General features: G+C 42.3%; 1 long non-coding RNA gene across 1 annotated transcript; it reads left to right on the top strand.

Moving 5' to 3' along the window:
• The first annotated feature begins 1,614 nt into the window (after window positions 1-1,614).
• Window positions 1,615-4,485, top strand: LOC106004930. The gene is made up of 2 exons (XR_001178015.2): window positions 1,615-1,748; window positions 2,413-4,485. It is a non-coding gene; the product is annotated as an uncharacterized LOC106004930 (long non-coding RNA).
• The last annotated feature ends 11,100 nt before the right edge of the window (window positions 4,486-15,585 follow it).

Genomic DNA, 15,585 nt, shown 5'->3' with positions numbered 1-15,585 from the left:
CAAGGCATATTATGTAACTATTCTGAGCTAGATTATATTGTCCTCCCTGATTCTTCACTCTTTTGTAACTTTTACCATGTGCTTTTGTACTTCTTCCCACTGAAGAGTTTTGGGTTTGGCCGTGAGACCCATTTTGACTAATAGAATACGGCAGAAGTAATGGTATGCCAGTGCCCAGCTGAGACCTTGAAAGTCTCGTGTGTTTTTGCTTGCCTTCTGGTGCTTTTACTGTAGCCATGAAAATATACCCAGATGCTGAGGAATACAGTTTGCTGGTTCCAGGAGTAGAACTGGAGATATATGGAGCAAAACCACCTCAGGAAAGCTTTCCTGGCCAACCTGAAGGTGTGCAAGCAAGTGCTAGAGGAATCAGAAGAGCCACCTGACAGAGTAGCCAATTCTTGGCTGACCCATAGATATTCATGTGAAATCAGTGCTTATTGCCGAATGCTAAAGAGATTTTTTTTTTTTTTTAGATTTTATTTATTTGACAGAGAGAGAAATCACAAGGAGGCAGAGAGGCAGACAGAGAGAGAGAGAGGGGAGGAAGCAGGCTCCCTGTGGAGCAGAGAGCCTGACATGGGGCTCGATCCCAGGACCCTGGGATCATGACCTGAGCCGAAGGCAGAGGATTTAACCCACTGAGCCACCCAGGCACCCCTGCTACTGAGATTTTGTGGTCATTTCTTAAGCAGCAGAAGCTAACTGATGCGTTGTCCTAAGTCACAGAGTTAGGAGTTGACTAAGTCAAAACTAGAACCTGGATTTGTCTGAAACCAAAGCTTTACCATTATGCCATGCTTGAAGACCCAGGAGGGAGACTTGACCTGAGCAGTTCCTAAGGGAAGCTAATTAACAATCAAAGCCATTTATGGGACACCAGCTATGTTATCTTACTGAGTCTACATAACCTTCTACATTCTATAGCCCAAAGCAGTAGATTATTATTTCCATTTTATAGATGAGGCTTGGAGAAGTTAAGTTGTCTTTCAATTGTTCCCATACTATAAATGGCAGAGCCAAGATTTATATCCAGTTTTTTCTGCCTCCAAAGACAAAGCAGTCTCTGCTACTGCTGTATTTGGGTAGGTTTTCTGGTGTGCACTTATGTGACTATTTGTATGTGTGTGTGTGTGAATGTGTGTTGTGAGGAATTTGAGGGGAAGTTCCCCCACTCTGTTTTATGTCCTTTTCATGTCTGACTGATTTTCCTACAAGGTGAGGATCCAGTTACCAAGACAGAGTGTACTCCATAGCCAAGAACACAATGTGTTCTGAATTTTCTAGCAAGGGAGAAGGGAGTGTTGCTTCCTCTTTTTTCTCTCTTTTCTTTCTTTCTTTCTTTTTTTTTTTTATTACTACATTCGTGCTTTTATCAATGGCTATCATTGTTTGAGTTTTCCAAAAGTCATCTCATTTTTCCTGTGTGACATTTTCTCCCCTTTCTTAACAAATTGGCATGTGGGAAAGCACATTGCCTCTTTTAAAAGGATTTTTCAAGACGCATCACCAGCACCGCCCTCCCAGCAGACTGCTCATGTCCAAGCCATTGTCAAAATATGGCATTCTGCCATTGGTGAGAATGGAACTTGTCATTTACTCCCAGGGCTATTGTGGAAATTTGTCTTATAGTCGTATCCCAAATCAGCAAGATTTATTTTCCTCTCTTTACGACATAGTCAGAACTCTGACTTCTTTGAGTTCTTCAGATCCTGAAAACCAGCTTTCGGAGAGGAGGACGGTGTAAGGTGAGGGACAAAGAGAAGCGCGAGAGGCTGGATGAGTTCCGTGGGAACGTAGCTCCAGCAGAATCTGTACTCTAAAGGCATTTGTGGCCCGAGTAGAAACAGGCATGTCTGAAAATCAGGGTCCATGACAGAGGTCAGGGGAACAAGAGGCTCCAGGGCATTGTGGGGTGTAGTGGAGAGCACAGACTTGGGGGCTGAACTGGAATAGAATCACAGCTCTGCCATTTAGTGTACATGTGAAGTTTGTCAAGTTAATTGGTTTCTTGGCATTTCAGTTTCTTCTTTTACAAGAAGAAGTGTTAATTGGGAATCTTTTAGCTTCAGGCAATAGAAAGCGATGGGAACCAGCGTAAGAAAAATAGACCTATCTGCTCACAGTACTGTTGAATCTAGCTTCAGTTATGGCTTGCTGCAGGTTTTTCTGGCTTCAGGTGTGGCTGGATTCAGGAGTTCAGAGTGTGTCATCTTAGATTGCTCAGCTTTGCATGCTTCTGCTTGCTCTCATTCTCAGATTTTTCCTCTATGGTGGCAAGATGGCCCCAGGATTTTCAAGTTCCTCAGTGCTCATGGACTCAGAGAAGCAGCAAGTGCCTTTCCCAATATGCTTGTGATCCAACTCTATATGGGAGTGACTGTGCTAAATGTCCTTTGTGTTTTCTTCCAGAGAAACCCCCCAGAAACAGGAACCCTCCTCCATTCTGCTTTAGGAGACTGGATGGACCATGTCAATGTCTTCTTTGCCCTCTGGTTTCTATATTTGGCTGATGTAGATCCCTGGCAGGATATTGAAGAGAGTGAGGTCAGGGTATTTATTCCCTCTGCTTCCTCCCTGAGATGCTCTCATGTGTTGGCTGTGTCCCTCAACTGCGGGTTACACCTGTCAACTCTCCCTACATGACTCCCTCGGCCTCCAGATTCTACCCACAGCTCCTGCTTTGGGCCCTCTCAGGACTAGGAGCAGTACCAGCCCCCACAACCACTAGTCCTGGGATACTGTACTGCTCCTTCTCATGTAGCTCCTCCACATGCTACATTTAAAAAATAGTCCTATTAACCTGTCCTCGAATGATTTAGAGTGTGCTCTCTGTTTTCTGCTAGGACGCTGACTGGTACAGTAGGCAATGTAAGTGTGTAGAGACTGCTAATCCAAGTTAGAGACTGCTGATACAAGTAAGAGACTGCTGATACAAGTTAGAGACTGCTGATACAAGTTAGGCATCCGTGTCCGGACTCTTCTTTTCTTAGCACTCACGGTTCATCCACCTCACTCCCCTTTGCACTCATGTTCACTCTCATGGAGAGCTTGCCTGTTGCACAACATGATTAATATTTGTCCCTGACACTCCTCTGGAGGCAGCAATGGTAGTCATTGCAATCTTTTGCATTTGCAAAATGTTTTGAGATTAAGGAGGCCCTTTCACATAAAACCTTGAAACAATTTGTTGGCATCGGTGTTACAGTCTATATGTTAGATACATGGAAAGTACACGTCACATGGGTGAAGTGGATCGCCCAGGTCCCAACCAGTAGTGGTCGAGCTGGACTCCAATCCTGGGTCTGTCTAATGCGCAGTGAATAAGAGGGAGTAATTAACTCATGGTTGTGTGTATCTTGGGGGACTTGAGAAAGAGAAAAGAAAAAAAAAATCATGATACTCCTTGCAAGCAAAGCCATATTTGGTGACAAAGTATGAAATGATGAGTATAGAGAATCATAGCGGAGCTAAATGACCCTTAAGAAGAGTAAGGAAAAAAAAAAAAAACCTCACTCTCTCCAACAAAATCTTTAAGAGTCCCATGTTCTACCGAATGAGCTAGCCGGATGCCTTCCAACAAAATCTTTAATAACGTACCTATTGCTCACGAGTGCATCGTGGAATTTTTGTTTTTTCTTTAAATTTGGGGGCAGAGCAGAGTGCTGAGCTTCATCAGTGGACTGGATGAGAAAAGAAGTTGCCATAGAGGGCAGCTCCCTCTGCATTGTAGCTGCGAATGCAAACAGAAATTATTGCCATTGTCCCAGGAGTCTGAGGTTTGCTTTAGACAACAGAGCTCCCCTGTGTGATGGGAGCATGAAGCAGTGGCCATTCATGAATAAACAGCCTTCATCGCGCAGCCGTGTGCTGGTGGGAATGGAGCCATCAGCCAGGACGGTGTCTCAGCTCCTCTTGCGCCCGCGACAGTGACAAGGCAGTCTGCACAGAAGATGCTGTCACCTGAGGATAAAATGCACACTTGGATTTGAAAGACTTCCTATGAAAAGTAAAATTTTTTGTTAATAATTTTTATATTGAGGTCTGCCCTTAAGTGCCCTTGCAAAGCTGACTTCTAAAAAATACTTGTAGCTTCCAAGAGGAATGATTATTTCCTGAGGGACAAATGAAAGCTTTAGAGAACCAGAGATTTCTAAAAAAGATTTGCAAACTTTTTTTCAACGGGAATATCACATTAAGTGGTCATCAAGGACACCCATGAACATCAGCTATGGCAGAGCTGCTGCCTTGGAAATGGGGAATTTCTGAGCTTACTTGCCTAGCAACCTAGAGGGAAGGAGTTCCCTGGGAGTCTCTGGATGGAAGCTCCTAGGACTTCCCAAAGCGCAGCTCTTAAAAATGTATTACCTGCGTTCTTAGTTTATGCCTCTCTAGGAGATTCGTAGTGTAAATTAACACCTTAACACTTCTGCCCTTCCTTTGGGCTTAAAATCATTTTAAAATAAAACTTTTAAATTGGTTTAACTAATGTTTCTGTGCTTTTGTTTGAGTACTTAGCTAGAGCTGCCTTAACACAGTATCATACACAGAGAGGTGCTTCTCACAGTTTTGGGTGCTGGGAAGTCCAAGATCAAGGAGTGGACAGATGTGCTGTCTGGTGAGAGTCCTCTTCCTGGTTCATAGACAGCTGTCTTTTTGCTGCGTCCTCACCTTGGTGGAAGGCTGCCCTCCTTTTTGAGGGCAAGGATCTCATTGATGAGGGCTCCACCCTTGCAACCTAGTCCTCTCCCAGAGGCCACCACATTAAGGATCTGGTTTCAACCTATGAGTTTTGGGGCAGGGAGACACAGATACTCAGTCTATAGTCAGGACAGAGAAAATTGTTCTATGTGTTTATTAATAAGAGCAGTTTTCTGAGATAGATGAGTTGGGGAAATCCTAGTGTAGATGATATGGAAGTGCATTGTTCAGTGGGGTAACCGCTAGGCTCGTGTGGTTATCAAGCACCGGAAGTCGGGTGAGTCTGAACAGAGATGTGCGGTGAGGATAAAATGCACACTTGGATTTGAAAGACTTCCTATGAAAAGTAAAATTTTTTGTTAATAATTTTTATATTGATTACATGTTGAAGTGATATTTTTTATGTGTTGGGTTAAATAAAATAGATTAGAATTGTTTGCTCCTGTTTCTTTTTTACTTTTTAAAATGTGGCTGCTGGAAAATTTCAGCCACATATGTGGCTTGTATTCAGGGCTCACTCTGCCTTTCTACTGGACGGCGCCCCCACAGTGTAGCTTGAACATCCCTTACCTCCCCATGGCTGAGCCTCATTCTCGGCTTCGCTGCCTCTCAGATCTCATTTCCCACCCCTCTCCCCCTTGTTACCTCTGTTGCAGCCACAGTGCTCCTCAGATATGCTGAGGATGACTTCCTAGGACCTCTACACTTACCATCTCTCTGGAATGTTCATCTCTGCCTACCCTCATGGCTGCCTTCTTCTCTTTGTGCATCTGCTCATATGTTACCTTATTAGAAATCTCCTTATTGTTTTATTGAAAATGGAGGTTTTTTTATAATCCGGGTATGGTGAAGTCAACAGATCAGAAGACAATTGCTGTTGAAAAGATGTTTTGTTACTCGTTGTCCCCAAGAGGAAGGAGCTTGCCTTGCCACACAAGGCCACACAGGGAGCAAGGAGAGGGTCCAGTAGGAGGCACTGGGAGTAAGGAAAATGTGAGCCAGAGTCTTTATTGCGGTTTCTCCGCAGAGGAGCAGGTGAAGCAAGGCAAATAGGAATTGGCTACTTTAAATAATTTCAGCGGGCTCAGGACTGTGGGGGCTCTTCCCAGTTGTCTGGTACCTGGGAGGAGTGGGGGGGTGTGTGTGCTCGCGCAGGTGTGGGCTTTAGATCGGTAAGTTTGCATATGAAAGGCACACCCCTGGGCCAGTTGCTGACTATCTCCAGGAACTGGTTCACCTTGGAAGGAGCAGTGTCTCCAGGGCCAGCCAGGCTCCAAGCTGTCAAGCATTACAAATACAGAAAATAAGGAGACATGATTAATACACCTACTACTCTTATGCACATCTATTTTCTTTTTGAGCACTGATCTCTCCCTAGCATATTTTATATTTGTTTACTTATTGCCTCTCTCCTCCACTGAAGTACAAGCCCCTTGAGAAAGGATATAGTGCTTGTGTGTGTTTTTACTGCTTTTCTCTCAGTGCCTGGAAGAATGTACGATGCACAACAGGAGCTTGATAAATACTTTTTGATAGATGAATGGATGACTCAGGTAAGGGACTTTTTCCTACTGGACTCAAATGCTCAGTTCCTACTGGACTCAGAATCCACTTTCCTGGGCACCCCAGACTGCCACGATCAATCAGAATTGGCATTTTGGATAACGCCTGTTCACTGTGGGGCTGCAGAGAAAACCTTCTCTCCATCGTCTCCGCAGAGTACATGTCTCCTGAACACATTCGCTGTGGTAGATTTTCTCTGAAGACAGCAGCCAGTAGGTCCTCTCTTGCCTCTCTGCACAGGTTTCTGCATAGAAATGGAGTCTGTTTCTCCTCTCCTAGAACTTGGGCTGGCCTGTGATTTGCTTTAATCAATGAAATGTAGCACAAGTGATGCTGTACCAGCTCTGGGACCTGCCTTTGGGAGAGGTGGCAGCTTCTGCTTTCATTCACTGAGAACCAGCTGCCATGCTGTGAGGAAGTCCAAGCTATACCCCTGGACAGAGAGGACATGTGTAGAGATCCTGGAGGCGGAAATCCCACACACGAATGCCAATCATCTGAAAAACTACTGCAGCTCCACAGCCAATAGCCAGCACTAGGGTCCAGACCCTTGAGAGAGACCTCTGCAATCTTCCAAGCCACCACAGACATCAGCTGATGTGTGAGTGATGCCAGAGGGACATGGCGTGGAGAAGAAGCATTGCCAGTTAAATCCCAGATCATAAGAAATAAATTGTGTTTGCTCTACCCTACTAAGTATTGAAATAGATTATCATATGGCAAAAGGTAATTGATAAACCCATCTTGTCCTACGTCCCCATCCTGTAGTGAGGATCACCTCTCACTTGGCTCAAGCAACTGGCCTGCACTGTCATGGTGCTACCATGATAATATAATTTTCTTCCTCTCCAAGGCAGCATCTTGGTCTGTTGTGGAGACCAGAGTCAAAGGTTTATATCCATGGGCCTCACCTCTGGCCTGCTGCACAGTTCTGGGTAAGGTACTAACAGATGTGGAGACTGTCTGATAGGGGTTGTGGTATCAGGCCAACCTGAGGTCCAGTCATTGCTCTGCTGCTTCCCAAGTTCTGTGCCTCCGTTTCCTCTTCTATAAACAGGGATGGTCACACTTCATTTGGCTTTTGTGAGGATGAGAGATGATGCATGTGTGTGTGAAGTGTGTGGTACAGAGATGGAAAACAACTGGCCCAAACAAATCTCACCCTCAACATTTCCCTGCATGAGGCTTTGTCTTACTTTTGGAAAAGCTAGGCATTTCCAGCCAAGCACAAAGTGGAGAACTAAGACCTGCATTCAGATTTGTGGGGACTCTGAACATTGGCCCCCTAGGAGGTTCTTTCAGAGGCTTTGTTGTAGCAACGAGCCAGCACCAGCAGCACATTCCTAGGAAGGCCTGCAGCAGGGCTCCTGCACAATAGGGGTCTGTGGGCTGATTGCCATGACAATGATACATGGCTTAGAAAAGCATCTCTCATTGCCTGTTGGGACTTCTTTCAAATGCTCTCCCAGGGCAGACTATTTTGTAAGAAGACAATGAAATCCAAATTTACTATTGGGTAAATTGGGTGGTTAGGGAAGGAAACAAAGTTCTCCAATTAATTGTTCATCTTAGACCATTTTGTTGCCTCTAAACATTGCCTTTCCCTCAGTAAAACGGGTACTGCAAGGAAGTGGCTGTGTGGATGCTGACAAGCTAAAAGTGAGGGCTGGCTGGAATTCGTGGTTAAGAAATAGGAGCTGTCAAGTTGGCTTTCCTGTTGGGAAGCTGATCTATCCTAGGAGCCAAGGATGGGCCAGTGTAGACAGGCCTGACTTTACAGAGCAGACATGGGGATTAGGAGGTGCCCAGAGTCTGTGGGTACAGGGATGAGGCCAAACAGTTATCCCTTTAGCTCTTGTAGGGGGGAGGGAAGATATCCAGCAGATATGCATGGGAATGGCACACCAGGCAGTGTCTGGTCCAACTGGCCAGAGTTCCATTCTCATTGACTGATTGATTGGTCAATGCTGTGAATATAGCATGTAGGAATTTTGGAAACCCAGAGGATTATATGCAGAGAACTGGTGCTACTCCTAGGTTACCAAACCAGGAGAGAGTCACCATGTGGAGAAGGATGATTGACAGGAGCCATGACCTTTGGGAGAGGCAGTGGCTATCATGGGGATGGAGTGATGGTGGGAGTGGTCTGCCCTGGCAGGTAGAGTGTGTGATCATTGTCCTTGTTTAGAATTGTGCACGGTCATAATTAAAAGTTGACTTTTATTTGGTTTTATTATCACTTTTATAATCTCTACAGACAATGTACCTACCCTTTATTGTTTGCAACCTGAAGTAGACCACTCTCACCTGTGCATTAGATGGAGGGATAGAGCCAACCCCTAGCCACTTGGAAGGGAGCAAGCTGAGGAAATAGATCCCTTAACCTCACTCTCTTCCATCTTCTCATCTCCTGAGTGTGTCTCTTATTGGCTACCTCCACAGAAGGCAGAGGCAAGGGAGCCCATGAATGTCACCCATTCAGGTGAACTCCCCAAGGCACGGAACAGGGTAGAAAAGGATGGGGAGTAGTTAGGGTGGAGGAACAAACAGAAAATATCCAGCGCAGACCGAAGCTTGCAGTGGATTTGCAACTCTGTGAAGTATCCTTAAAGGAGGGAGGTGTGCCTCCTCTTCTCATTTCCATTTTCCTACTGTGCATTCAGAAGTGATGGCTGGAACTGGAACCGAAATTTTAGAGCACGAGATAAAAGTACACGTTGCAGGTAGCAGAACAATCAGAAGGAGATCAGGAAGGCCTGCAAATTACACAGGCTCCACGTTTGCCTTCATTCACATGAAAACGGGATACATTTGTTTTGTGTAGTCCACTGTTATTTATTTATTTTTGGCCAAAATCTACTTCTACCCATTATGATGAGTACTTCTAGTTATTTAAAGACTTCTAAAAGCTGTGTGTGGATAAAATAGTATGAAGCCACTGCCGGCCCCTGTTTTCTCTGACGTTAATATTTGTAGAACAGAATGGTCTCATCCGTATTTTCTCAAAAGGAAAGATAAAGGATTTGAAGACACTAACCTTTGGATTAGGAAGATAGAGTCTTATCTGTGTGGGACTGTGGGTTCTAATCTAAAGGAGACTCTCCATGGGCCCAGCAGTCCCATTCTTTTTCTTAGGAATTTAGGACATATTTGATGGTTTATAGAGCTGCCAGCTGCTTTGAATAGGGGAAATAGATAATAGGAATATGTCTGCATAGTGGGATTGCAACTAGTTTGGGCTAGTGTATCATTTAATATTCTTCTGGCTACAAGTAACAGAACAGTCAAATAAAAGTGGTTGATGTAGATAGATTCATTTTCTCATGTAATGAGAAATTTAGAAAGGTGGGTTTGAGGTTGCCAATTCAGAAGCTCACTGATGTCAAGGCTCTAGGTCAGCTTCTTTCTAATTCACTTGAGTTCTTCTTCTGGTAAAAAGATGACTGGCTAAACGCCAAACACCACATCTTCAAATAAGAACATCAAAGTCAGGAAGGAAGGAAGGAAAAGAACATTTTTTCTGTTTCTTTCTCTTAAGAAGGAACATCTCTTCTAAATTACTGCTTCCCTTAACATTCTGAAGATTTCCTCTTAATTGTCATAGTCTCGATCTTGTCACATGGCTACCGCCTTAAACAGTCACTGAAAGAGAGGAAAGGGATTACAACCGCTTTACTAGGCCAGTCATGATCCATCTATGGGCCTGGAACCATCTTCCCTGAGTATACCAGTGCCTCAATACCAGCACCAAACTAGGGTCCTATTAATGGGGGAGAAGGGGAGAATGGCTAGCGTAGACAATCAGAGATGGAAGGAAGTAGAAAGTTGATTTACGGAAGAAAGAAAAGGAGATCCAACACATGATTGAACTGCAAAGAAGTTAAGTGGCATTTTAGGTGGAAGTTAACTGAACAAAAGTTTAGAGCCTCGGCCATGATTAGGGGACAGAAGGTTGATCTCTGTGACTGAAAGGAACTGTTGGATGGGGACTTAGAAGAGAGGGGAATTATAAGTAGAAAAAGGAAGAGGTCAATATTGATTCTCTCCTTCTGTATCTTGGACCTGGCAAGCTGAACTGCTATTTTACATGAATTAACTGTTAATGTTTGTATTTGTCAAGGCTCTGGTAGGAAAATAGGAAAATGATGTCTCATTCCAATTGGACAACTGAGGACCATTTGATACAGAGACTGTTTATAAAGATGTAAGCAGGGTATAAGGAACCAACAAGGCATACTAGAGGATCTAAGGGCTACCAAGGGTGTGGTGCCATTACCATCCCTAGGACTGAAGAGGTAAGCTGGGGAGAATGATTACTGTAACCTGGAAAGAGGTGTAAGGAAAGAGCTGCTTGATAGGAATTGTGGCTTTTGGCGAAGGAAGATAGCTAACTCACAGCAGCCTGGCAGAGGGGGTGTCAGAAGACTAGCCCAACCTCATTCTCTTCTGTCTCTGATATGATCCCCCCAAGTCTTACCTTTGATTGAACAAAACTGGAAACGGAGGGCAAGGAAACATGTTGCTATAAAAAGAGGGTTTTTTGGGGGGGGCAAAGTGAAAGTCTTGAGAGTGTATCTTGAGTTGCCAATGGAAATATAGGAGTTAGTATAATAATTACAGTAGATACATCAGTTTTGAACAAGTATGGTATTAGTATGGTTAATAAAAATGATATAGATAGGAACAGTGGGTAGTAATAGTAGTAGTACATTTTTACTATAAATTTTGCTAGATGAAGCTTGAGGCTTAGAGAGCTTAAGTTATTTACCCAAGTTAAGGGATCTTGGGATTCACTCATAAATCTGTGAGGGCTTGTCCATTTCCATCAGAGGCTGGAGGATGACCATGGCATGGCTTTCCGGGCATTATAAATCGGCATCCATTGCTTTTAGCTATTAAGGACGTGGGAAGAACAAGTGATCACAAGGAACTTCTTCCCTGTTGTTAATTCTTACTATGGGGGATATGCTTAGGACTCTGAAGCCTGGCAGGAAGCTCACCCTTCCCTCTGAGTCCTCTTGTATCCTGACAGCCGGCTTCTGTCATTTTGTATCTCATGTTATGAGACTATCTTTTGATTGTTAGCACCAATAGCCATTCTGGTGACTTCTTCCCAAGGAAGCTTTCATCTTTAAGCAGTAAGCCTGACTATAGGGATGGGTCTGGTCAAACATAAAGAACTATCATGCTTACTGCTCCCCGCCCTCCTTTCAAATCTGGTAGTCATACAACATTTTCCAGAGCAGTGATTTGAGGATAGAGGGAGTCACTGGGCTGTCAAGCAGGAGGGAATCTGGGCTACGGGACAGGAGACTCATGGTGGCTTGTAGTGCTGGCTTAATGAGTCTGGAGACCTATTTATGGTTCTGTTCTTCATTGCTCCTTATAGAAAAGATATGTTTTTATGTGATTTGCATACTGGTGTTTTGAGAGGACCCCCTCAGCTTCATCTCAAATCTGGTGTCTGAAATCGTATAGTCCATGATACATTCCTTTAAAGCAATTGTTCTATTACAATTATAACACTTGCTGTTTTTCCCACATAGGTACTCTGTTGTATACATCATCTCAATTAATACCTACAGCAAGTGATACTGAGGCATCTAGGGGTTCAAAGTCACAGAGTGGATAGTTGGTGGAGTTAATGTTTTCAGTTGGCTTGCTTTGAAATCCAGCTCTCTGTTACATTTTATTCAGTATGGTTTGAAGTAAGATAGGCATGGATTCGATACTCAATTCATACATATGCAATCTGTAGGATCTCCAGAAAATTATTATTTCCAGGTTTCAATTTCTCTATCTCAAAATTGGGAGCTGGGTAAAAAGGAAACAACACAGAGTAGACAGGTTGGCTAAACTGGATCTTTTTTAGAATGTTTCTAAAATTAGTCCTGGAAGGTGAGAATGATTTCAGAGCCTTTCCTTGGTGGATCCGATTCTCTCAAGATGGGGCAGGGGTAGGGGGATTGGTGGGTAGAATACTGACATTGGGGAAGAAATCCTGGACTTGTAATAGTAAGAGTGCATTTTGTTAACCCCCTGTTAACTGAATGAACTTGTGCAAGACTCTTAACCACTCTGATGCACGCTTAGACTGTTTCTTTATCTGTATTGTATATATTTATTCTGTAAACCTACACAATACTGCTGAGCATCTCAATTGATTAGATGATAAAATGTCATGTTGTAAATTATTATATGCTAGGTCATGTCATTTGTTATGTCATCATCATTGTTTCTTCCATGAAGAAGCTAAATCTTTATAGGCAGAACTAATTTGTGACTAGCAAAGTATGTTTCTTTTTTCTTTGCCTGGTGGTTACATTCCCACTGAGTTATATAGAGGTGCTTGACTTTGATACATTACTATTAAAAAAAAAAGATTTATTTATTTGTTTTAGAGAGAGAGTGGTGGGGAGGGACAGAGGAAGAGGGAGAGAGAATCCTCAAGCTGACTTCTACTAAGTAGGTAGCCCAGTGCAGGGCTCGATACCCAGGACCTGAGATCATGGAAATCAGGACGGGGCTGCTTAACTGACCCACCCAGGTGCCCCAGTACATTACTATTTGACTGCCATATTTGCTTTTAAAAAATTTTAAGATAGATTCAAATGAAGAGATAACTATCAAAGAGCATTTAAATGATGATAAAATTTATAAAAATAATTTTTATAAATTTCTGTGAAACATAAGCCAATAAAAGTTATTGATAAGTACATGGTAGATTGCTTTAATCTATTACATATGTCACAGAGAGGCAAGTATATCTATAATCAACCGATTTAATTCTTCCCTGAGCTTGGATGCCAGCATGGTAATTTTCTCATTTTCAGCATAACTGTTTCAGCCTTGTTATCAACCTGATTGATAGCGAACAAGTGTTGGAGGAGTAGGGGAACCATAGGGAAGATGATACAAGCTCTGGAAACCCACAGTGAAGGAGAGTTTGAGAGTAGTCATTTCTTAATCTCCATCTAAGCACCACTGAAGCTTGATTACATAGATAAGGAAAATGAGGCAAAGAAATCATCTGAGCTGTTATGTTGCCTACAGCCAGAAGTACCAAGAGCTCATCTGTGTATTTTTCAGTAGGCAAATCAGATTCTGGACATTCTAGAGAAAGTCAGCTGTGCCTATGCCATATAAACAGAGCCAAACAAACAAACAGACAAAACCAGTGATGAATTTTTAAGAGAGTAATTATAGGTCTTTGAGGTGACTTTAGAAACTGCAACTTTCATTACATGCCCCAAATGTATCTTCTGGTGTCTCTATTAGATAGAACACAGGCCTGAGATTGGTGAATCATTTCTCCTCTTTTTATATTTCAGGAACACAAGAAATGGACTTTGAAAAGCCACTATGAGAAACTAAAAAGCCACTTCTCAAGGTAGGATCTGTTCAATACTAAAATTATCTTGTATTTTTGTCCTTAGAATTATTATGGGACAGACAGTATGGGACAGACCAGAATAAGATCATATGGCCAACCCAGCAGATTTGGGAAGTATTTGCAAAATATCCTTTAAGATATGTTGTGTCTATGATGGATTTGTATCTTGAAGGAGGAGTAGGTAATCTATCTGATTTGCTTTATTCTCATCCATGGTTTTGATGATCAGACTAAGAAGAAACAGAGGGAAAACCTAATTAGAGGCTTTGGGGGTTTGCTAACCCAGCCTGGAAAGTACCCAAACTTCCTCGAATTCTGTAATTTAAATTATATGTTCTCTTTTGTTACAAAATTTGATGTAAAGCTTTCCCAAGTAAGGGAGGAGCCCAAACAAAGTTTAAATGAAATTCATATAAGTTTTAACACTCCGCTGCTGTACTGATCAGATCCCCACAGATGAGATTTCAGGTTTGTTCTCAGTTCAAAGAGGAGGCTAGAGATAAATCATGTCTACTTCTCACCTGTAAAAATCAGGAGTAGTGGCTGGTTGATGATTTCTTTTTACTAAAAAAAAAAAAAAAAAAAAATTTTTTTTTTTTTTTAACTGACTGAATGCAAATTGGTGTTAGACAAATCGAAGCTGTGTTTTCTTTTGAAAGCTGTTAACAGAATTCCAAAACACATGGAGAATTTTTGAAACAATGAGATTCTATAAGAAATTGTTTGGTAGATTGAGTCATTCTCTCACTCATTCATTAATTCATGGCACTCTGATAAAGTAGTTAAATGTGTAAACTTTGTAGTCCAAATTTTGGACCCTAACTTTGCTAAATATGGGGTCTTATTTTGAATGAGCAAAACTCTTTGAGCCTGTTTCCTGAGTGGTAAAATGGAGATAATTATAGTGATAACTACTTCGTAGTTCATTTAATAAGTGGAGTGAGCTCCAAGCATAAAGTTAGTACTCAATAAATGATAACTTATAAAGTCCAGCTATCTATCTGTCCATCCATCCATCCATCCATCCATCCATCCATCCAACCATCCATCCTCATATCTGTCAACTGTTTCCTGAAAACTTCCCATATGCCTGACCCTGATATAGGTGCTAGGGATTTGGTCTTTTGGATTTTGGTCCATGTTTAAGTCTTTCAGTCTGGTTGTATATTATAATTGTCTAATTATAATACAGAATGGTTAGTGGTATGATGAACATTAAGTAGAGAAAAAGCTCTTCTAATTTACCTGTGGAGGATAGTGGTGGTGATCTCCTTTCTCCTTCTGGGTGAAGAAAGATATGTAAGCTGTGTTCACAGGAGTACATAGGATTAGGGAAGGATACTTATTTTGGCTTAATACAAGGGAGGTCTTTCTGGTAGAGATACTGGAAGATCTCTACTGGAGGCCATGGGAAGTAATGTTCTTGTCACTAGGAGAGGAATCTAGCAAAGGCTGGAAGGTCAATTTGCAGACATGTTTAAGGCAGATCTCAAGTGCTTGAATAAGAGATTGAGTCGATGACTTTTAAAATACAATTCTGAGAATCTATGATTCTTAAGGGATCTGGAAGGGCTTAGCTGAGCTTCTCTGAGGTGGCAAAATCAGAGTAAGGCCTGGCTAATCTAGGCAATGTAGAAGCCTTGGTAATCACGAATGACCACAATGAGGACATGTTTATGCTATAATGGAACTAGTTTTATTTTTACTTTGAAAAATAATATAAGGTCCATGGATGCATTTTCATTATAAGAAAATTAAAATATTATCAAAGCATATAGAGTAAAAATAAAGTCTTCTTTCTACTCTCTTCCTTGCCCCTCATTCTGTCCTGCCCTCCATTGCACAGTGCTCCCCACTTTCATTCCACCCAGGGAGATAGTGACTCCACCTTTCATTCCCCATCTTTCCACACTTCTTTTCATTAATTT

The sequence above is a fragment of the Mustela putorius genome, unplaced genomic scaffold, assembly GCF_011764305.1.
Source record: "Mustela putorius furo isolate JIRA1106 unplaced genomic scaffold, ASM1176430v1.1 tig00000228_pilon_pilon_pilon, whole genome shotgun sequence".
NCBI classification, from domain to species: Eukaryota; Metazoa; Chordata; class Mammalia; order Carnivora; family Mustelidae; genus Mustela; species Mustela putorius.
Note: the sequence above shows the minus strand (reverse complement) of the source record. Positions and strands in the feature narration are given on the sequence as shown.